The sequence below is a fragment of the Schistocerca gregaria genome, chromosome 1 (assembly GCF_023897955.1).
Source record: "Schistocerca gregaria isolate iqSchGreg1 chromosome 1, iqSchGreg1.2, whole genome shotgun sequence".
NCBI classification, from domain to species: domain Eukaryota; kingdom Metazoa; phylum Arthropoda; class Insecta; order Orthoptera; family Acrididae; genus Schistocerca; species Schistocerca gregaria.
In genome coordinates, this window is record NC_064920.1 from 706,263,613 (window position 1) to 706,287,835 (window position 24,223).

The 24,223-nt window shown below is 43.8% G+C and overlaps 1 protein-coding gene and 1 non-coding gene across 4 annotated transcripts in view; both read left to right on the forward strand.

Annotated features, from left to right (window-relative positions):
• LOC126365766 (UDP-N-acetylglucosamine--peptide N-acetylglucosaminyltransferase 110 kDa subunit) overlaps positions 1-24,223 on the forward strand; it is a 572,676-nt gene that overhangs the window by 328,734 nt on the left and 219,719 nt on the right. The gene's annotated exons all lie outside the window — the stretch shown is intronic.
• Positions 15,614-15,688, forward strand: Trnat-cgu (transfer RNA threonine (anticodon CGU)). The gene has a single exon. It is a non-coding gene; the product is annotated as a tRNA-Thr (tRNA).

Below are 24,223 nucleotides of genomic sequence, written 5' to 3' on the forward strand. Positions count from 1 at the left end.
ATGCTTATCAAAATAATTTTTTTTCGCCTCTTCCATGCCTTCCGTTATACTGAACAAATCGTTCCCGAAGATTATTTATGTGACTTATTTGTCGCCGGCCGCTGTGGCCGAGCGGTTCTAGGCGCTTCAGTCCGGAACCGCGCTGCTGCTACGGTCGTAGGTTCGAATCCTTTTAAATTTTTATCGATGGTTCTGGAAGTGGTTAAAGGTACGCTTTAATTCGCCAGACAAGTATATTTCGCCACAAGGGCTACACCACCGACTTTAGCCCTGAGTTATAGCCGAGTCCATTCTCTCAATCAAAAGCCTTCTTCATCTATTAACCCTGCAACCTAACACATGGCTGCCGCCGAAAGACAACGACATGCTTAAGTCAGTACGTAAGTACTAATCCTAGAAAATCAGAGCTGCCAAAAAAAGTCTACCATCTCTTCGCCATACCCTTCATAATGCCTTCCTGTGCTCAGATTCCTCCCGCCGGAGGTTCGAGTCCTCCTTCGGGCATGGGTGTGTGTGTTGTTCTTAGCATAAGTTAGTTTAAGTAGTGTGTAAGTCTAGGGACCGATGACCTCAGAAGTTTGGTCCCTTAGGTATTCACACACATTTGAACATTTTCGTGCTCTAGATTCCACAAGGGTTTGTTTCTAGCTGCTCGAAATCTAGTCTGGAGGACGTTCATTTTAGAAGAAATGTTTCAGGCAACAAGTGGTGTGGTAACAAACATGCTGCCTTCCGCTCCAGTGTAAGCATTCTTATTGGTTTCTTCCCCTCTTCTGCTGCCAGTATTTTCCTTCTTGGTGTCGCTTCCTGGCATGACCACTAGTTACCGTTATTTTCATCCTAACGTTACGAAAAGTTCTTGCGTCAAGATAAGGTCTCTGAATGGCGGAACTCTACGAACCCAACTGAATTCATCTCGTCAGCTAGCGGTAAGCCGGTGAAATGGAGCGTGCCTGTCCACACGCAGTCTAGATGCACCTCATGAATGAGCAGTGGAAATTGTCACTGAGGTCACAATGACAAGGCAGTATTATAGACTCAATGCATGTGAAAGTACTCGCCAAACGTAAATCAGAACAGCACAATTTATCGCTATGAAAGGCCATTCCTTGTTGACTACGAAATTATCTGTTACAGATTGTTTACTTCTCAATGTGTATTTTCTTTGTGGAAACTGTTTTAAAAATATGAAGTTTTTCTCTACTGTTACGGACAACTTGGACAATTAAGTTCAAATGGTTCAAATGGCTCTAAGCACTATGGGACTTAACTTCTGAGGTCATCAGTCCCCAAGACTTAGAACTACTTAAACCTAACTAACCTAAGGACATCACACACATCCATGCCCGAGGGAGGATTCGAGCCTCCGGCGGGAGGAATCTAGAGCACAGGTAGGCATTATGAAGGGTATGGCGAAGAGGTGGTAGACTTTTTTTGGCAGCTCTGATTTTCTAGGATTAGTACTTACGTACTGACTTAAGCATGTCTTTCGGCGGCAGCCATGTGTTAAGTTGCAGGGTTAATAGATGAAGAAGGCTTTTGATTGAGAGAATGGACTCGGCTATAACGTCGGGCTAAAGTCGGTGGTGTAGTACTTGTGACGAAATATACGTGTCTGGCGAACTAAAGCGTACCTTTAGCCACTTCCAGAACCATCGATAAAAATTTAATTAACGGTTCCTTTAACGATCCTACTTTGGGTAACGAAGTGGAGTGCGTCTCAGGTCACATGGAATACGGGAACGAGGGCAGCGGAAGTTCTCACAGACGTAGCGAAAACAAGAGAAGGAACGTCACAACTTCACTATCTTTTGGATTCGTTCGCCTCTATGTCCAAGGCATATTGTCACACAGAAAACAACGATGTCAAATAAAGTTGCTCTATTGACGTCAGAGTGAAGAACATAATATGTATAAGTACGTAATGATATTGTTTTATTATTGAAACATCCTTCTGCTTTATCGAGACAATTTGTTAGGGCCTCCGCACACGCCAGCGATATTGCTTGAAATCTACCGCTTTCCTTGACCACATCACCCACGAGCGATTTAGTGATTAGTTTCATCCATTATTTTGAATCTCACTGTGTTTTGAAGTTCTGCCATGCAAAAAGGAAGTGCTGTGTTCAGGATCGGTGACACTGATCTCCGTGTATTGGCTAATACGAAAAAAAGTAATAAATTTATTGAACGTGTTTTTGGAACGCTTTTATCGAGAACTCTAGGATATCTTAAAGAATACCTTACGTTTTTTGATACCAAGAGGGTTGCGCGCATCTTTCCAGTCCGTACTTCGCATACATTTTAAACTCCAAAAAACTCCTAATCCTTTTTTTTTTTTAAGTTAACTGAGTACATAACTGACATGACTTCAGTGAAAATGCCCTTTTTTAGACAAAATTTGAACCAAAGAAAGAATATTAACGCGATCTGACTTCATTTTGATTAACATATCCAGGAGCAGGAAGTGTTTTCATTGCGCAACAAAAAATGTAGAGAGAGCTTGGCCATATATTTAACTAAATTCGACACTGTAATCACTTCTTCTAATTTCCTGCCAAAATCTACACAGGGCTTTGTGGCGGAGAGGAATTCCGCTTTACGCAAGACGCCTTTGTAATGTTGTTTTCACCCAGATATGTCTCAGCACTTTTTGTACCATTTCCGTGGGTTTGTTTATTTTCCTTCTGGCATGGAGCTATTGGATAAATATGCTCGTAGTTTTAGGTCTACTACGCAATCTACAGCTTGTCATGATTTTTTTACGTTTTCATGTTTTTCCTTTTTTTGTAAGTATAACACGCTTGTTTCTTTAGTTTTTGGCGTCACACATACATTTTATACGATTTGTGGTGGAGAGGAATTCCGCTTTATGCAAGACGCCTTTGTAATGTTGTTTTCACCCAGATATATCTCAGCATTTTTGTGCCATTTCCGTGGGTTTGTTTATTTTCCTTCTGACAAGGACCTATTGGATATTTATGCTCGTAGCTTTAGGTCTACCACGCAATCTATAGCTTGTCGTGATTTTCTTTTTTGCGTTTTCATGTTTTTCCTTTTTTTGTCGGTATAACAGGCTTATTTCTTTAGTTTCTGACGTCACACATACATTTTATACGATTTCTTGCCAAGCACAGAGTTTTCGCCGCCATTATGTGAAGCCGTAGTGGCACCAACACTAATCAAGAATGTTTTATGATTTGACGATGGTTTGATTGTTGCCGAAACTAGTAACCCATACATATAAAGAGGATTTCACGTGCGACTCTGACTTATAGTTTTCTATCCCTAACATGAATAAAAGAAATACATTATTAATTTGTAGGTGGTTTGGGGCTATACAGGACGTGAAATTTAGTACACACTGCCACCTCAGGTAGCAATAATGTCTCTAAACCAGTTGGGCGCGGAGTCGAGCAGCTTAGATGAGAGATACAGATGAGTCATTCCATGGATCCAATTTTATGCCAGAGTTCAGCAGATATTTTCAATGGGTGAGAGATATGGAGAACGCGCTGGCAAGGGTCAGTGGAAGGGCCTCTGTATCTAGGTAGGTCAAGACAGCACGGCAACATGTGGTCTTGCGTTGTTTTGTTGAAATATAGCCCCACGGAGACCTCGAAAAAACGTCACAAACACCGTCTTTAACACGTCAGTAAAGTATCGGTTGCTGTCCAAATTACCAACTACGCAAACCAGAACTGATCGTGCTGAGTAACTGATGGCACAACATACTACTATGTCAAGTGATGGGTGTGTATGAGGACGACGAATGGAATCCGGCACTGTTGGTTCTCCTGGGAGCCTCCACACACAGATACGTCTATATGATGTGCGAAGAACCGGGACTTGACTGATGTGGCATCAGGCCTGTGTTCCTTGTTGTTGGGAGCACAGCTGACGGAGCGCGCCTCTGTCTGCCGCCGTGTCGAGGGAAGCGGCAACAGCGGTCACCGTGCTGACAGACGTCGTGCCACTGTCGGGGTGGATACGTGTAAACGAGCCCATTTTCTCACTTAAGATATTATCCGACCACGATATTATTGCACTTGGCCTCCCGTAACTGCTCTCAGAAACACCTGGTGACATCTCAGTAAAGAAGTACAATGGTTCGCGTGAATTATCACGATAAAAATCTACGATAAGCCGACCGAAGCGCCCTCACTCTCAAGTGCAATAATATAGTGGTCGACTAATAAGTGTCTTGGCAAGACCGAGCAAAGAGTATGTTCGTCAACTCGGGCGCTAGTCGCGTGGGCGATGGACATTCTGCATGGCGTTTGAGTATGCCCCCCCCCCCCCCCCCCCCCTGAATGCAGTGATTCCGTATTGGTATGACAGTTCCTGACCAGTGCGAGCTGTAATGTCACCGGACGGTAAACCGAAGCCTCTGTAGGCTACAATTCTGTTGCTGTCATATTTTGACAAGAGCAGATAGAAATTTCACCTGTAACACGAGGCATAACATTATTTTCCCAGAAACAAACTACACTGATGAGCCAAAACATTATGACCACTGCCCCTCACGACGTTGGATGTCGCTTGGTGGCTTTGTTGCCGGCACGTGATCCCATAGCAAAAGTATGTAAGCGGAGCAGACATGGATGGGGAATCACACTAGCGAAGATATGCGCTGCAAAAGGAGAAATCTATTGAGATAAGTGACACTGACAGAGGGCAGATTATTATTACGCAGAGCCTGTGAACGAGTATCTCAAAACGGCGAAGCTGGTCGAATGTTGACGTGCTACTGTCGTGAGCCTGTACGGAAAGAGGTAGAAGAACAGTGAAACAAATGGTTGGACAGAACATGGAAAAATGGTTCAAGTGGCTCTGAGCATTATGGGACTTAATATCTGAGGTCATCAGTCCCCTAGAACTTAGAACTACTTAAACCTAACTAACCTAAGGACATCACACACATCCATGCCCGAGGCAGGATTCGAACCTGCGACTGTAGCGGTCGCACGGCTCCAGACTGAAGCCCCTAGAACTGCTCGGCCACTCCGGCCGGCACAGAACGTGGAGTACGGATGCTTGTCTGCTCTGCAAAGTAGGACAGATGGTGATCCGTAGCATCTCTGCCGAAAGAGTATGCATAAGTGTTGAACATGTACCTCCGCAGCAGACCACCCCCATTTGTTCGCAAGTTGACCCATAGACATCGTCAGTTACAATTGCAATGGACACGGGTCCATCGTGAGTCGACTGCCGACCAATGGAAACGTCTCGGCTCTTCGAGTGAATCACATTTTTGCTACACTAGATAAATGGTCATCTCCACAAAGGCCGTCATCGAGAACGGTGACTCGAAACGTGCTGCGCGGCACGGGGGCAAGCTGGTGGTAGCAGCATTATGCTATGCCAGACTTTCTCCTGTGCTTGCACGGTACCTGCAAGACACGCTGACAGCTGCGAACCACCTGCAACCCTTCACGCTTGATGTCTTCCCCGACGGCGATGTCATCTTTCAGCAGTATAATTGTCCGTGTCTCGGAGCCAGAACCGTGTCACACTGGTTTGAGGTGCGTTACAGTGAACTCAAGTTGTCCCATGGAACCCATCTTGGTCGCTATCGGGAGCTATCACCGCGTACACAAATCAGCGTCCTGTTCTTTATGCGAATTAAATGACCTGTGCGCGAGCATCTAGTGCCACATACCTCCACAAACCCACCAACAAACTGTCGGATTTTTGATACACGGAACCAATGATGTGTTTCGTTCCGAAGACGGACAAATAAGAAATTAAGCAAGTGGTCGTAATGTTTTGGCTCATCAGTGTACGTTCGAATGCGACTTCTGAATGAGAAACCCACGGTGCAATCTTTCGTTATACAAACGCTGTAGATATCATTACTCTCAGGCAAACTATGCGGTTTCACCGAAATGCTAATGATTTGCATATCCGAGCATGTAGTCCATTTCATGCCAAACCGAAGTTTGTCACATGCCGCCTCACAGTGTTGCAGTTTTAATTGCCAGCAGTGTAATAACCAAACGCATCACTTGTGTGCTCTGACTTCATGAGGAGTATATTAACACTAAGGACTCTGTGCTTAGCAGGCCGTCAGAAAAGCAGCAACATTCAGTTACGTGACACGCTACCGAAAATTTCCAGTTAGGTATTGATCACGCTGTTGAACGATCGATAGGTAGCGGAACGCTCGCCTGTGTGGCGGTTACCGTGACATCCCGCAAAGCACCTTAGGCATGCGCCGCCCCACACCGCAGTTTGCGCGCCAGCATCGTGGTACGCATTCCTGCGTGTTTGTCACGGTCGAGAGATCGGGTGTCGCATACGTAGGTACCCATCTGAAGAGCAAGAAATCGTCTGCCAGGGCGGTATTGCCTCGTGACCGTAGCCCAGAAGACCATTATGTGATGCTGATGTGGTTATCATACCCAGGTGCAGATCCAACGGATGGCGGGTCATGCGTCTCATCCCCCGTCCCCCTCCCAAAGAACATTTTATTAAAACCATTTACATTTTACGTAAGCAAATTTGCAAAATTCTCAGCTAACTTTCGGAAGATAAAATAGCCTGAAAATCAAGAGTCTCAAAAATTGTGAAAAATTCTGCAAAATTACATTTACACGCAGAGGATCTTGCCGCCTGATCAGCTGCCGAATACCTTCGAGGCAGGAAAAAGCGCCCATTCATAGGCTGATGCTGCTTGTTGTCAACAACAAACCCAACGTGGATCGTGAATGCCCAAGTAGAGTCTGCAAACCACTGGCAGTTGAGAAGGCAAGACTGGAAGAGAACGACGTTCTGCTAAGAAAAACGTAACAGAAATGCTGAGTTCCCCGTACGTGGATGGAAACGACTGAAATCAACAGCATCACTTCGCCTACTTCGTGGTAATCAATTTTGGCGTTAACTTTATCTTTAGCCTCATACCTGACGCTCCTCATTACTTTCGTCTTTCTTCGGTTTACTCTCAATCCATATTCCGCAGTCTTCCATAGACTTCATTCTATTCAACAAATCCTGTAATTCTTTTTTACTTTCACTGCAAGCAATGACATCAGCGAATCTTACCGCTGGAATCCTTTCACCCAGAATTTTAATCCTACTCTTAAACCTTTCTTTTATGTACTTCATTGGTTCTTCGGTGTATAAATTGAAAGGCAGCGGCAAAATTCTGCATCCCTGTCTTAAACCCATTTTAATCCGATCACTTCTTTCTTGGTCGTCCAGTCTCATTGTACCCTGTTGTTTCTTAGACATTCAGTATATTATCCATCTTTTCCTACAGCTTATTCCTATATTATTCAGAGTTTCAAAAGTTTTGCACCATTGTAAACGGAGAACGCTTTTCTAGATCGACAGATCCAGTGAATGTGTCTTGATTTTTCGTTAAGTCGTGCTTGTGTTATCAATCTCAACGATGCATTTACTTCCCGAAAGCCAAATGGATCTCACTTAACATATTGTTTCTTTCCTATTGTTCTGTATTTTGTTTCTATCAGCAACTTGGATGCATAATCTGTTAAGCTAATTGTGAGATAGTTCTCGCACTTATCTGTCCGTGATACCTTCCGCATTGTGTGGACGATATTTTCCCGGAAGCCTGATGGTGTGCCTCAGCACTCATAGATTCCACAAACCACCTTAAGCAGCGGCTTGGTTGCCGATCCCCCAATGATTTCATAAATTCCTAAGAAATGTTACCTATCCCTTCTGCATTATGTTGTCCCAAGTCACACATTGCTTTATTAAACTCAGTCTCTGACTCTAGATAACTTATGTCTTTCATATCGACTCCAGTACCGAGCGAGGTGGCGCAGTGGTTAGCACACTGGACTCGCATTCGGGAGGACGACGGTTCAATCCCGTCTCCGGCCATCCTGATTCAGGTTTTCCGTGATTTCCCTAAATAGTTTCAGGCAAATGCCGGGATGGTTCCTTTGAAGGGGCACGGCCGATTTCCTTCCCAATCCTTCCCTATCCCGAGCTTGCGCTCCGTCTCTGATGACCTCGTTGTCGACGGGACGTTAAACACTAACCACCACCACCATCGACTCCAGTTTCTTCTTCTGTTACCAGCCGCCCCCTCGTAGAGGCCTTCATTGTACTCTTTCCAGCTATCCGCTCTCTCCTCTGCGTTCATCACTGGGATTACCATTGTACTTATAACGTTGATGCTCTTCCTTTAATTTCATCGATGATCGTCTTGACTTTTCTTTACGATAATCAGTTCTTTCGACGACCATTTCTTTTCGATTTCTTCACATTTTTCCTGCAGCTACTTCACCGTGGCTTTCCTGCACTTTCTACGTATTTCATTCCTGAAAGACACATCTTTCCTTGAACATTTTTGTACTTCCTTCTTTCATCGATAAATTGAAGCATATCTTGTTATCCAAGGTTTCTTCGCAATACCTGCCTTGTGCCTATGTTTTTCTGTACGTGTTCTGTGCCGGCCGCGGTGGTCTAGCGGTTCTAGGCGCTCAGTCAGGAACCGCGCGACTGCTGCGGTCGCAGGTTCGAATCCTGCCTCGGGCATGGATGTGTGTGATGTCCTTAGGTTAGTTAGGTTTACTTAGTTCTAAGTTATAGGGGACTTATGATCACAGATGTTGAGTCCCATAGTGCTCAGAGCCATTTTAACCATTTGAACGTGTTCTGTGATTGCCCTTTTTAGAGAAGTACATTCATCTTCAAGTGCAATGTCTACTGTGGTATTCATTACCGTAGTATCTACAGCATTAGATAACGCCAAACACACCTCATCATTCCTCAGAACTTCTGTACTCCTCTTCTTTCCACATCAGCTCTCCCGGACGATTCTCTTAAACCTCAGTCTGCTTTTCTTCATTACTAAATTGTGATCCGAATATGTGCCTGCTGCTGGCTACATCTTACAATCCTATGTCTGATTTCGAAATCTCTTCCCCATCATGATCCGATCCAAGTGGAGTTTTTCTGTGTGCCTGGGCCTGTTCTAAGTACTACACCTCCTCCTGTAGTTATTTTTTTACTGTTGCTGTTATACGAGCAGCTCTTAAATCGAATCAGGGACACATGAACTAATTTTCGGATGTATGCTTTTGAAGTGAAACATTTCTCTGAATTACAGTCTTGGAAGGTGTGTGTGGCCAAAACACAACTCATAACGTATGGCCTTGACTATAGGTTTTATGGTAAATTTTCCACACTGCTGAAAAGTGAAACAATAGGACAAGTATCGTCCAAAAATATCAAAACTTACTTCCACGAGACAGATACAAACACATCAAAAAATAATAATAAGACAACAAATAGCGCGTTTTTACTTTACTCATTGCGTTTCGTTGTCTTCCTAAGATCCAGATAACGTCAAAACAACTTTTCTTTATCACTTCGCTAGAACTGAATTTTCCTCTTTAAAGAAAAGTTTTTTATGAAACTTATTTCGTCTATTTAGCGTCTTATTTATACAGACTGTAGGCTTTTTCTTTTCCAGGTATAATAAAACTTAAATCATTTTTTTTAAAACTTGAGATATTTGACCTCTTTTATGCAAGAACACTCATTGAGAAAAACGATCTAAGTCCTCATGTAACCTTCACAAAGTGCCGTGAAATGAAAAGCAAATAACAAAAAAGGATAAGACACAAAAGAACGAAATCCACTTCCATTAACATGAGTGAGCATATGTCTATTCACAGGAAAAATAAACTACTCCTAATGAGATGGTGTAGTGCTTCACTCATTATAGAGGTAGTCCCTTGAAGCTGAACAATCCCCGCTCTTCACAGAATGTAAATACTGGAACCATTCCATTAAGAAGCCCTCTGAACTACAGTCATTCCCACAAATCACAGTAATCTGCCAAACTAAACGATAACACAGAAATTTATTTCTTCACTGTAGTGAACCCTAGCAAAAAAAAAAATTTTCAAATGGCTCTGAGCACTATGGGACTTAACATCTTTGGTCATCAGTACCCTAGAACTTAGAACTACTTAAACCTAACTAACCTAAGGACATCACAAAACACCCAGCCATCACGAGGCAGAGAAAATCCCTGATCCCGCCGGGAATCGAACCCGGGAAGCGAGAACGCTACCGCACGACCACGAGATGCGGGCGAAGCATAGCAGGATTGTAGAATACTGTATAGTTGAAGAACCAATCGTGAAAAAATAAAACCGTTCCTCTTTTGTTGACTATCGCTGGAAACATTAACGGATTCCCCGAATGCACTGACGAGGATAAAACGGATGACTTCGTTATGTCATCAGGCGGGCCACAAGCGATGCTATCGTGAATCATCAGGAACCGGTAGTCGACATGTATCAATAGTTTGTGCCAAAATCGAAGAAACAAGGCGCAGAATCATTTTATTTTGAAATACATAAGAGGAACGTCAAAAATAAATATTATAGGAAGAGCAGGTTCTGTATATTAGATCGCTACAAAAACACAGACTTCAGTTGGATTTGGGGAAAAGCATTTCTCACTCCTCTTCTGCTGTCTACAGATGCGGTAATACTTAGCCTAATAAATGCTGCCAAAACTCTGTGAGGAGTAACACTCACAAGCATTTTACACCGGAGAAACTGACATCTTATATTAGCATCGAAAACGAGTTTCCTCTAGACACAAACGCTGTTGCTTCATGCGTGTTCACCTATTTGCTCTTACTGATACATCTTTTTACCCTTCGCCTCATCTCGGATCAACATTCTATTACAGTGGGCGTACTAAAGAATATGAACTCTATACACTGAAATTAGGTTGATAGATCATAGATGCAGACGCATACAGCCCCTCGCACCGCCATCCACCATATTCAGGCATAAAGAGAGAAATAGACCAAGAAGTATAATGATTTGGAATCCTGTTTATGTATCTGCAATATATATTAAACTTTGTAGAATGTAAATACTTTTGGATCATAGGAGACCACTCACCGGAAGCAGAAGCATTAAGATGCCGCTAAGCACACATAAAAGAAAGAAAACTTGCTAGCTTTTGGAGTTAGCTGTTGACAAGCTACTGGAGTAAAATACAAACATACATACATACACACACACACACACACACACACACACACACACACACACACACACACACACGACTAAGCCCCTACGTGGTGTCAGCTGAAATTCAGCAGATGACAGCAACGTCATCAACAAATCTAATTGATTTACTTTCACACTGAATTTTAATCGTCCATTTTGTCGAACACGATTCACCTGCTCACTTATGAGAGGCAACAACTGTATTGATACTTCGTGGAATGACGCAAGTTTCGCCGCGTGGGGACAAAGCTTCCACGCCGTACACGATCGCTCGGCTGCAGCTCCTTTTAATATATCTACCTATTGTAGCTTAGAAAAAGACGACAACGCAGCCGAGACGGTGGAATATTCCCGGACCTTTTGTTAAGAAAGATATAGACCCGCACGGTCAAGTGACGCGTTGGAAAATTCTCCGAGGCCGCTGACTCACAAAACTCGGCCTGCACGCTACGGGGCGTTCAAAAATGTACTCCAACTGTTTTGCAGCTAGGCGGCAATAAATTCTTCTCAGTTTCCAGACTTCGTCAGTTTAGTTACGGTTATCGTTCTTCGACGGCTCCAAAATCTTAAACATGGCTGCGTAACAGCAACTGTGTAAATCTGATGAGGTTAAAGAATCAGCCAACCAGTTGCAACCTCTTCTTCGGAAGCTTTCATCAATTGTCGTTAAAACTACTGATTGATGTGGTTGGTAAGGCGTCCTTATGTGTGCAAGTCAGAAGTGTGCTTACAAATTTGACAGTAACAATACTCCACGTAGCACTGTAGTAGAAAAAATACGTAGCGAACGTCGAATTGTGCCGTCACATTTCTCGTTTCAAAGGGAGCGATGAAGCGATGGGGAGGTTATCTTAGGCGCTACCTGTGACTTATCTGGGAAGGTTGATTACAGTGAATAGTGAAGGGCGCGACACCTGCATGTTGGCACGTGCTTGTCACAAACCGCAGAACACACGCGAAGTGCCGGCACTGCTTGAGGAAGGCAATTCTTGTACGCCAAGCACCACTACTTCTCCTATGGCATTCGATGAGCTGAGCGGGACAAACTTCTTCTGCCTCCTAGGCACTTTTTTTTCTTTTTACTAGCAATGAAGGAAAATTCGACCAATAATAATGATTTTGCACCTTCTAGACTGCTCCAGGAAAACTGCGTGGCGTTTTGTATCACATCGGATGTGATGTGTACTTTGGCTGTTAATGCTGGTGTACAAGTAAATAATTACTGCTTCTCGTAGATCGGCTTTCAATTTACAGGGCAGTGGTTGTAATGAATACAAAAGGAGAGTTAGAGTGATTTAAAAGACACGACAAAATGTGAAAATATAATTATCATAATTTTTGTGTAGAGATCTCTGGGGGAGTTCAGTAAGTAATGCAACAACTAATGAAACAACCGGTTTTCAGTTATATTGTTTTTTTTTAGCGTATTAAAACTGCTCAAAATAACCGGTTTCTGGAACAACCGATTTTCGTTCTTTTATTTCTATTATTTCCTCTATTAAACATTGAAATTGAACAAAGATTCAAAAGTCTTGACTTCCTCCACTTTAAGATACATTGAATCAAAATATTAATTTAAATAGGCATGTGAAAGAAAACTTAGTCCATCCATCGTTCGCTACTTTTCTGGAAAAGTGATAAGTGGTTGACAACTAAAAAGGTCACCAGTATTCTCCTATTGATTCTAATTTTTTGAAACTCTGCTCAAAAACCATGTTGTAATCGGGGATCATACCACATCTTGGACCTAGTGATAACAAACAGACCCGAACTTTTCGACTCTATAAGTGCAGAATAGGGAATCAGTGATCATAAGGTCGTTGCAGCATCCCTGAATATGGGAGTTTAGGAATATAAAAAAAGGGAGGAAGGTTTATCTGTTTAGCAAGAGTAATAGAAGGCAGATTTCAGACTACCTAACAGATCAAAACGAAAATATCTGTTCCGACACTGACAATGTTGAGTGTTTATGGAAAAAGTTTAAGGCAATTGTAAAATGCGTTTTAGACAGGTACGTGCCGAGTAAAACTGTGAGGGACGGGAAAAACCCACCGTGGTTCAACAACAAAGTTAGAAAACTACTGCGAAAGCAAAGAGAGCTTCACTCCGAGTTTAAACGCAGCCAAAACCTCTCAGACAAACAGAACCTAAACGATGTCATAGTTAGCGTAAGGAGGGCTACGCTTGATGCGTTCAGTGATTTCGAAAGTAAAATTCTATGTACCGACTTGACAGAAAATCCTAGGAAGTTCTGGTCTTACGTTAAATCAGTAAGTGGCTCGAAACAGCATATCCAGACATTCCGGGATGATGATGGCATTGAAACAAAGGATGACACGCGTAAAGCTGAAATACTAAACACCTTTTTCCAAAGCTGTTTCACAGAGGAAGACCGCACTGCAGTTCCTTCTCTAAATCCTCGCACAAACGAAAAAATGGCTGACATCGAAATAAGTGTCCAAGGAATAGAAAAGCAACTGGAATCACTCAACAGAGGAAAGTCCACAGAACCTGACGGGATACCAATTCGTTTCTACACAGAGTACGCGAAAGAACTTGCCCCCCTTCTGACAGCCGTCTACCGCAAGTCTCTAGAGGACCGGAGGGTTCCAAATGATTGGAAAAGAGCACAGGTAGTCCCAGTCTTCAAGAAGGGTCGTCGAGCAGATGCGCAAAACTATAGACCTATATCTCTGACGTCGATCTGTTGTAGAATTTTAGAACATGTTTTTTGCTCGAGTATCATGTCGTTTTTGGAAACCCAGAATCTACTCTGTAGGAATCAACATGGATACCGGGAACAGCAATCGTGTGAGACCCAACTCGCTTTATTTGTTCATGAGACCCAGAAAATTTTAGATACAGGCTCCCAGGTAGATGCTATTTTTCTTGACTTCCGGAAGGCGTTCGATACAGTTCCGCACTGTCGCCTGATGAACAAAGTAAGAGCCTACGGAATATCAGACCAGCTATGTGGCTGGATTAAAGAGTTTTTAGCAAACAGCACAGAGCATGTTGTTATCAATGGAGAGACGTCTACAGACGTTAAAGTAACCTCTGGTGTGCCACAGGGGAGTGTTATGGGACCATTGCTTTTCACAATATATAAATGACCTAGTAGATAGTGTCGGAAGTTCCATGCGGCTTTTCGCGGGTGATGCTGTAGTATACAGAGAAGTTGCAGCATTAGAAAATTGTAGCGAAATGCAGGAAGATCTGCAGCGGATAGGCACTTGGTGCAGGGAGTGGCAACTGACCCTCAACATAGACAAATGTAATGTATTGCGAATACATAGAAAGAAGGATCCTTTATTGTATGATTATATGATAGCGGAACAAACACTGGTAGCAGTTACTTCTGTAAAATATATGGGAGTATGCGTGCAGAACGATTTGAAGTGGAATGATCATATAAAATTAATTGTTGGTAAGGCGGGTACCTGGTTGAGATTCATTGGGAGAGTCCTTAGAAAATGTAGTCCATCAACAAAGGAGGCGGCTTACAAAACATTCGTTCGACCTATACTTGAGTATTGCTCAACAGTGTGGGATCCGTACCAGATCGGGTTGACGGAGGAGATAGAGAAGATCCAAAGAAGAGCGGCGCGTTTCGTCACAGGGCTATTTGGTAACCGTGATAGCATTACGGAGATGCTTAGCAAACTCAAGTGGCAAACTCTGCAAGAGAGGCGCTCTGCATCGCGGTGTAGCTCGCTCGCCAGGTTTCGAGAGGGTGCGTTTCTGGATGAGGTATCGAATATATTGCTTCCCCCTACTTATACCTCCCGAGGAGATCACGAATGTAAAATTAGAGAGTCGAGCGCGCACGGAGGCTTTCCGGCAGTCGTTCTTCCCGCGAATCATACGCGACTGGAACAGAAAAGGGAGGTAATGACAGTGGCACGTAAAGTGCCCTCCTCCACACACCGTTGGGTGGCTTGCGGAGTATAAATGTAGATGTAGATGTATTTGATCATCACGTATAGTCAAAGGCAAAGAGTGAGAACTGAGGTTGAAGAACTCTATTTTTCGTTTTCAATTTGTCTGTTTTCAAGGGCTGCAAGCAGACAAAGGCATGTTATGTACACACAGGCAGCAGATCAGGCGCTTTCTGTTTTCGCTGTAAACTATGAATGAATTACCAGAATGAAATTTTCACTCTGCACCGGAGTGTGCACTGATATGAAACTTCCTAGCAGATTAAAACTGTGTGCCGGACGGAGACTCGAACTCGGGACCTTTGCCTTTCGCGGGCAAGTGTTCTACCAACTGAGCTGTGAGGACGGGGCGTGAGTCGTGCTTGGGTAGCTCTGTCGGTAGAGCACTTGCCCGAGAAAGGCAAAGGTCCCGAGTTCGAGTCTCGGTGCGGCACACAGTTTTAATCTGTCAGGAAGTTTCATATCAGTGCACACTCCGCTGCAGAGTGAAAATCTCATCCTGGAAACATCCCCTAGGCTGTGGCTAAGCCATGTCTCCGCAATATCCTTTCTTTCAGGATTGCTAGTACTGCATGTTTCGCAGGAGAGCTTCTGTAAAGTTTGGAAGGTAGGAAACGAGGTACTGGCGGAAGTAAAGCTGTGAGGACGGGGCGTGAGTCGTGCTTGGGTAGCTCAGTTGGTAGAGCACTTGCCCGCGTAAGGCAAAGGTCCCGAGTTCGAGTCTCGGTCCGGCACACAGTATTAATCTTACAGGAAGTTTCTTATGAATGAATTGTTAAGTTTAAGTTTTCTCCTTATACTATGTCACAGGTTTGTTGTGGCTCCTATTTGCAATCTTTTAAAGCAAATGGAGCATTTTAGTTCACTGATACCGCACTTCGTAAAATACTTGCAGGCTAAGGGATGGTGTCATTCTGCTATACAAGTGATAGCCGATGAAGACCTCTGAGAAACTACCATATGTACCAACCAGATGGGGCAAGTGCCGCACAGTGCGTGTACATGCATACCATCTAATAGCCCACACCACATGGTAACAGGTACATTATTGATTGTCTCGCCAATGCTGTGCCATGTGTTTGTTGCTCCACTCTGTTGGCATTGTTATTAAAACAGCACCACACCACATGGTAACAGGTACATTATTGATTGTCTCACCAATGCTGTGCCATGTGTTTGTTGCTCCACTCTGTTGGCATTGTCATTAAAACAGCACCACACCACATGGTAACAGGTACATTATTGGTTGTCTCACCAATGCTGTGCCATGTGTTTGTTGCTCCACTCTGTTGGCATTGTTATTAAAACAGCACCACACCACATGGTAACAGGTACATTATTGGTTGTCTCACCAATGCTGTGCCATGTGTTTGTTGCTCCACTCTGTTGGCATTGTTATTAAAAACAGCAGCACACCACATGGTAACAGGTACATTATTGATTGTCTCACCAATGCTGTGCCATGTGTTTGTTGCTCCACTCTGTTGGCATTGTTATTAAAACAGCACCACACCACATGGTAACACGTACATTATTGATTGTCTCACCAATGCTGTGCCATGTGTTTGTTGCTCCACTCTGTTGGCATTGTTATTAAAACCGCACTGATTGCTTTACCCGTTTTCAATAATAATGCAATATTTCAAAGCAATGCAGATTTTATGAACAAAAATTACTCTTTAAAAAAAAGGTTTACTAAAAAAAGAAAAATTTCAGTACTCTTGCTATGGTTGCTTGATATTTTGGCTTTTTTATTCAGTTATTAGAAAAAAAATCTATTGTAATCGAGAGCAGACAAATACCGAGGAATAATGGTTATTTAGAACTAAAATACCGTTATCGGTTTGAACAAGTCGGTTTTTCCCACCCCTACTTCCCTGTCTCGCAAGCTAGCGCGCTGCGCTTAACGCTATAGGAGCCGGCCACGTCCCCCCTCTGTCTACAATCACATAAATTTAGTTTGCTTTTCCTCAGACATGATCAAGTTTTCATGTTACATAAAGTATAAATCGTTAATGACTCGAGATCGAGCCCCTTTAATCGTTGGCTGCATTTGTGGGCTAATTTATTACACCGTGCGTTACTCTTTTGCTACAGTTCTGTTCCAGTTGCAACGTTACCACTCTCCTACCATGTAGCTTTACTACCGTCTGTGCTTTTGCCTTGTGCAAGCGCGTGCTAACCAGCAACCATCATTTCCGTAGGTACATACCAACTGCGGGTCGAAATTTACCCCACGAAGCTATAAGGGCTACTTTTATTGTTTGTCATCAAAAACTGTTTTATTGTTAGACAGGATGGAGCAACGTGTGAACGATGATCAAATTTTCGGGTTATTTTTAGTTAGAGAAGACTGTTGACTCACTGGAAGCATCAGATTTTTTTTTTCTTTTTCGAAGTATAGCCGTGTTTAATGACAATGAAATAGAATTACGTGATAATGAAACTGACCGTGATATAGGGGAAGATGAAGAGGCAGAAGAAGAGAACGTTCGTGAAGAGAAAAAGGAAACAATATGGCTATTTATAGCGAAAAATCTGTTATAAATTAGAGTAACGGGTTGGGGCATCGATATTTTATAAAACAACCTGGCATGGCCTTGATCAAAGCAAATATCAAAGAGAGATAAAAGAACTCCTGGAACATTTCTAGGGACGTGCAGCTTGCAGTGGACAAAGTTCTTTACAAAAATTTTGGAAATGATAGTTGGGACGATGAATATGCAGTGGAAGACCAAGCGGGACCGAGTCAGGCAAAAAACACAAATGTATCACAATGCCACAAATGTCCACGACTTAAAGGTAAAAAAACTACAAAAACCTGTTATAATTATCAAAAACACTTGTGCAAAATGCTTTCCATTGCCAAAAGATTTGTCTTGGCTGTGATGAACGAAAATAAGTGTTTAGTTGATTCGTTCATGTACCTTATTGTGACTTGTTTTATTGATATTCATTGCTTATTTTTTCCCTTGAAGTTCCTTAATTGATCATTATTTAATCTCTAAACATGTTTTTCAACATTGTCGAAGTCGATTTACTTTGTTTATTTTTAAGCTAATCCCAAAAACTCTGTTTAAGAGGCCAATGTTAATGTAAAGGCCTTAATTGTCGGTAAGATCATGTTTCCTTTTTTGGTCAAGAATGATTTTTCATAGCCGCGCGGAGTGGCTGTGCGGTTAGAGCCGCCATGTCACTGACTGCGCGGCCCCTCCCGCCGGAGATTCGGTTCCTACCTCGGGCATGGCTGTATGTGTGGCTTAATCTTAGCATAAGGTAGTTAAAGTAGTGTGTAAGTCTAGAGACCGATGACAGCAGTTTGATCCCCATAGAAATTCACACACATTTGAACATTTTTTTATTTTTCATAAATAGAAGCCCTCCTCTTATTGATTCATAACAATTGTTTAGATAAAAAACATAAGTTTCAGATGTTTTCTGTTTTGAAGTCGAAAGCTATGCCACGAAGTTACTGACGTCCGTCTAAATAGCGAGTGCAGTTAAGGATTAACTACAACGCAAAACTGTCGTGCATCTACAGCAGCGTGTCTCAGCCTTTTAGCATTTGCGACCTAATTTGCAATCATAATTTTCATTGCGTTCCCCTCCCCACCCCCTGATTTCTATATACACATGCATATATATAATGTATTTTGGCGCTAAAGCTACAAAGTTACAAGTCTTATGAACTGACTGCAAGTTTATTGCTATTTCGCAAGACAGATCCACTACATTGACAAAACCACAAGCGATGGTCTTTATTGCTCTATGTTTTACAGGTAGCGCGCGAAAAGTTGACGGATTGCCTCAGGGGAGTGCGGGGAGCATTATTGAAAGTAGCACGGCAGTAGCGGGCTGCAACGACTTGAGATGATTGAATGTCCTCTTATTTGTGTTCGAGTGCTGACGATTCAACTGCCTCGAACCGATCAGTTGCAATTCGAAAATGACACACACAAGTAACATCAGTTCGTGAATGTACTTTATAGACAAAATCATATCCACCTATGGCAACCGAGCGAGGTGGCGCAGTGGTTAGCACACTGGACTCGCATTCGGGAGGACGATGGTTCAATCCCGCGTCCGGCCATCCTGATTTAGGTTTTCCGTGATTTCCCTCAATCGTTCCAGGCAAATGCCGGGATGGTTCCTCTGAAAGGGCACGGACGACTTCCTCCCCCGTCCTTCCCTAATCCAATGAGACCGATGACCTCTTCCCCCAAACAACTCAACAACCTATGGCACTTATTTTACAACTGCTTACACCTTGTGTGTATAACACAAAACTTCAACGCGATACTAACGTCTCTGTGTCCCTTCCGTTTTTTTAGAACGACAAATCTCGTGCATATGTTGGTTTCCTGCCGAACCAGTTCCCACGAAACTCATTGAGACAAAAAAAAAAAAAAAAAAAAAAAAAAAAAAAAAAAAAAAAAAAAAAAAAGCGTTTCCACAGTCTATCGAATGTCAAGGTTTTTTCGTCCGTGTAGGGGCTGTGGATTATCGACGAAATATACAGCTGTATTTACATTCTGCGTGCTTTTGCAATATTACAGTGCACATCAATATGTACTTCTTCGGACGCAATGTGAAAGCTTCAATGAATGCAAGTCATAACTACCCTTCTCTAGCCAGGAGTTGACTTAAATTACACTGAAGCGCCAAAGAAACTAGTATAGTCATGCGTATTCAAATACAGAGATATGTAAACAGGCAGAATACGGTGCTGCGGTCGGCAACGTTTTTATAAGACAATAAGCGTCTGGCGCAGTTGTTACATCGGTTACTGCTGCTACAACGGCAGATTATCAAGATTTGAGTTGAACGTGGTGTTATAGTCGAGGTATGAGGGATGGAACACAGTATCTCCGAGGTACGATTAAGTGGGGATTTTCTCGTACGATCATTTCAGAAGTGTACTGTGAATATCAGGAAACGGGAAAGATATCATATCTCCGACACCGCTGCGGCAGGGATATGATCCTGCAAGAACGAGTCCATCGACGGCTGAAGAGAATCGTTCAACGTGACAGAAGTGCAACCCTTCCGCAAATTGCTGCGGGTGGACGTGTACGGGTATGGAGACAACCTCATGAATCATTGAACCCTGTATGTCATCTGGGGGGGGGGGGGGGGGAGGAATTGTTGAAGCTCTTGGAGGCTCTGTAATGATGTGGACGTGTGCAGTTGGAGTGGTATGTGACCCCTGACACGTGTAGATACGACTCTGGCACGTGACACGTACGTAAGCATCCATTTATGTCCATAGTCCGTTCCGACGGACTTGAACAATTCCAGCAGGACACCCCACACGTCCAGAATTGCTAAAAGGTGGCTCCAGGAACACTCTTCCATGTTCCGCTGCCCACCAGACTCTCCAGACATGAACATTATTGAGCATATCTGGGATATTTGGTAACGTGCTGTTTAGAAGACATCTCCACCCCTCGCACTCTTACGGATTTACGGACAGCCCTACAGGATTCATGGTGTCAGCTCCCCCCAGTACTACTTCAGACATAGTCGAGTTCATGATACGTATGTTGCGGCACTTCTGCCTGCTCGCGGTGGCCCTACACGATATTAGGCAGGAGTACTAATTTCTTTGGTTCAAAATGGTTCAAATGGCTCTCAGCACTATGGGACTTAACATCTGAGGTCACCAGTCCCCTAGAACTTAGAACTACTTAAACCTAACTAACCTAAGGACATCACACACATCTATGCCCGTGGCAGGATTCGAACCTGCGACCGTAGCAGTCGCGCGGTTCCGGACTGAAGCACCTAGAATCGCTCGGCCACCGTGGCCGGCCAGTTTCTTTGGATCTTCAGTGTAAATGCGTTGGGCAGTACTGACATACACTCCTGGAAATGGAAAAAAGAACACATTGACACCGGTGTGTCAGACCCACCATACTTGCTCCGGACACTGCGAGAGGGCTGTACAAGCAATGATCACACGCACGGCACAGCGGACACACCAAGAACCGCGATGTTGGCCGTCGAATGGCGCTAGCTGCGCAGCATTTGTGCACCGCCGCCGTCAGTGTCAGCCAGTTTTCCGTGGCATACGGAGCTCCATCGCAGTCTTTAACACTGGTAGCATGCCGCGACAGCGTGGACGTGAACCGTATGTGCAGTTGACGGACTTTGAGCGGGGGCGTATAGTGGGTATGCGGGAGGCCGGGTGGACGTACCGCCGAATTGCTCAACACGTGGGGCGTGAGGTCTCCACAGTACATCGATGTTGTCGCCAGTGGTCGGAGGAAGGTGCACGTGCCCGTCGACCTGGGACCGGACCGCAGCGACGCACGGATGCACGCCAAGACCGTAGGATCCTACGCAGTGCCGTAGGGGACCGCACCGCCACTTCCCAGCAAATTAGGGACACTGTTGCTCCTGGGGTATCGGCGAGGACCATTCGCAACCGTCTCCATGAAGCTGGGCTACGGTCCCGCACACCGTTAGGCCGTCTTCCGCTCACGCCCCAACATCGTGCAGCCCGCCTCCAGTGGTGTCGCCACAGGCGTGAATGGAGGGACGAATGGAGACGTGTCGTCTTCAGCGATGAGAGTCGCTTCTGCCTTGGTGCCAATGATGGTCGTATGCGTGTTTGGCGCCGTGCAGGTGAGCGCCACAATCAGGACTGCATACGACCGAGGCACACAGGGCCAACACCCGGCATAATCGTGTGGGGAGCGATCTCCTACACTGGCCGTACACCTCTGGTGATCGTCGAGGGGACACTGAATAGTGCACGGTACATCCAAACCGTCATCGAACCCATCGTTCTACCATTCCTAGACCGGCAAGGGAACTTGCTGTTCCAACAGGACAATGCACGTCCGTATGTATCCCGTGCCACCCAACGTGCTCTAGAAGGTGTAAGTCAACTACCCTGGCCAGCAAGATCTCTGGATCTGTCCCCATTGAGCATGTTTAGGACTGGATGAAGCGTCGTCTCACGCGGTCTGCACGTCCAACACGAACGCTGGTCCAACTGAGGCGCCAGGTGGAAATAGCATGGCAAGCCGTTCCACAGGACTACATCCAGCATCTCTACGATCGTCTCCATGGGAGAATAGCAGCCTGAATTGCTGCGAAAGGTGGATATACACTGTACTAGTGCCGACATTGTGCATGCTCTGTTGCCTGTGTCTATGTGCCTGTGGTTCTGTCAGTGTGATCATGTGATGTATCTGACCCCAGGAATGTGTCAATAAAGTTTCCCCTTCCTGGGACAATGAATTCACGGTGTTCTTATTTCAGTTTCCAGGAGTGTAGTTCTATTTACAATTGATTCATTTAAAAGTGAATTTTAATTGTTTATTATATCAGAACATATTTTGCTTTGCTTTGCTTTCAGTAAATTAATCACTTTTTTCAACTCATATGTTTTTCTTTTCAATAAGCTCTCACCCCCCCATTCAGAGTTACCAGCCCCTCTAGGAAGGGTGCGACCCATACGTTGAGAGGTGCTGATCTACAGTGTCTGATGCATAGTTATATTTCTCTATCGTTTGACGCAGTTGCTCTTCCTGCTTGAGAGAAAATGCAAATTATTACTCTCTCATGGGAATTTTAGTCATAGGACAATAACAGTTGGTACTTTTATACCCGAAAGTCAGAAGTACCCTTAACGTAGTTCGGCAGCGTTGTCCTTTGTCCCAACTCGATTTGTGAAAGAGACGTTAAGTTAATGTAAATGCAGCGGCAGCCTCTGAAGTACTGCGAGCCAACGTATGTTACTGGAAGTTTGTACCCTAAAGATTCGTCGTAACAGTCTCTGCGGCTCTCCCCGTAAAAGTCCCAGTGTCACTTCACATTGGCGTCCAATTGAGTGCTTAAACTAGGTGAACATTTGAGTGGTTCGAAACGCAGTTTTTACCTTTCCTGCCCCTCCCCCCAACTATCCATCCGCTCTCCGTCCTTTACTCTGTTTATAGTCCTACGTCACGAGGCTTCCAGAACAGACGTCTTACCTCACTGGCTGACGCCATATTCCCTGTGATAATGTTCGCTACCAGCAGACGCCATCCTTTCTGTTGTGTGTCACTCTGTTTCGCCTCCTTGAACAGTAGAGAATACGACACATCCTGTCAAGAGTGTTTTGTTACTCACGCAGCGTGTGAGCACAGTTTCTCGGCATAAAAAAATGAAGTTTCATAGTCTTGCGCTAGAGGATGGCATTTGCAAGAGTGCCTACCTTTTTTTGCCCCGACACTATATTCACTAATGGAAACAATACAGTGTCTAATGCTCACCGAAAACTTCGAACAACAGCAATGAAGAAGACATGAATTCCCGCAGGCATTTTAATTGCATAAGGATACCGAGAAAATTCTAATACTTCAATGTAAATAGGCTGCCTACCACAGGCATACTACAACCACATATGGCCCAAATAAGAAACAAACGTAGGTTAATTATTGACTAAATCAAGAAACAGTTTCGCGTCACAACGATACGATTAATACACTCATTCGCAGATGCATCAGAATCTGAAAACGCTGTACATCGCTTCACGTCGGCAACAGTTTTAAATACGAGTAATTTTGCTAGTGCTTTCTGGTCACCTGACAGCTATTACGAGGGCATTAATGTATCGACAATTAATAAATCACATCACCACCATTTTCATTTGATCTTAACCTACACTTCGAATATTCACCAATTCGTTCCTTAGTGTTTCACCAGTAAAGGCCCCACTACCGAATCTTTAATGAATCGAGCTCCCATGTATAACATTAGCCTACTTTACAAAAGATTTAATCTGTCAAATATCTGACATACGCGTACAAGTGACAAAAGCTTACAAAAGGTTTGAAATAATGCGTGAAGTTTGTAGCAAGTCCCTAAGTGTTTTCCTTCTCAAATACTGGAGAAATATAATTTGCGTAATTTGCGCGCCGCGAATTACGCTGCCTCAAGACATATTCACAGTTTTTAACAGTAATACTTAATTATCGTGCAAATCTTGTAAGTTACGACCGGGATGGTCGGACGGGGATTTGAACCATCGTCCTCCCAAATGCGAGTCCAGTGCGCTAGCCATTGTCCAAATTCGTTCGGTGATAGGACCTGGAAGAGCAGTTGAACGGAATGGACAGTGTCTTGAAAGGAGAATATAAGATGAACACCAACAAAAGCAAAATGAGAATAATGGAATGTAGTCGAATTAAATCAGGTGATGGTGAGGGTATTAGATTAGGAAATGATACACTTAAAGTAGTAAATGAGTTTTGCTACTTGGGGAGTATAATAACTGAT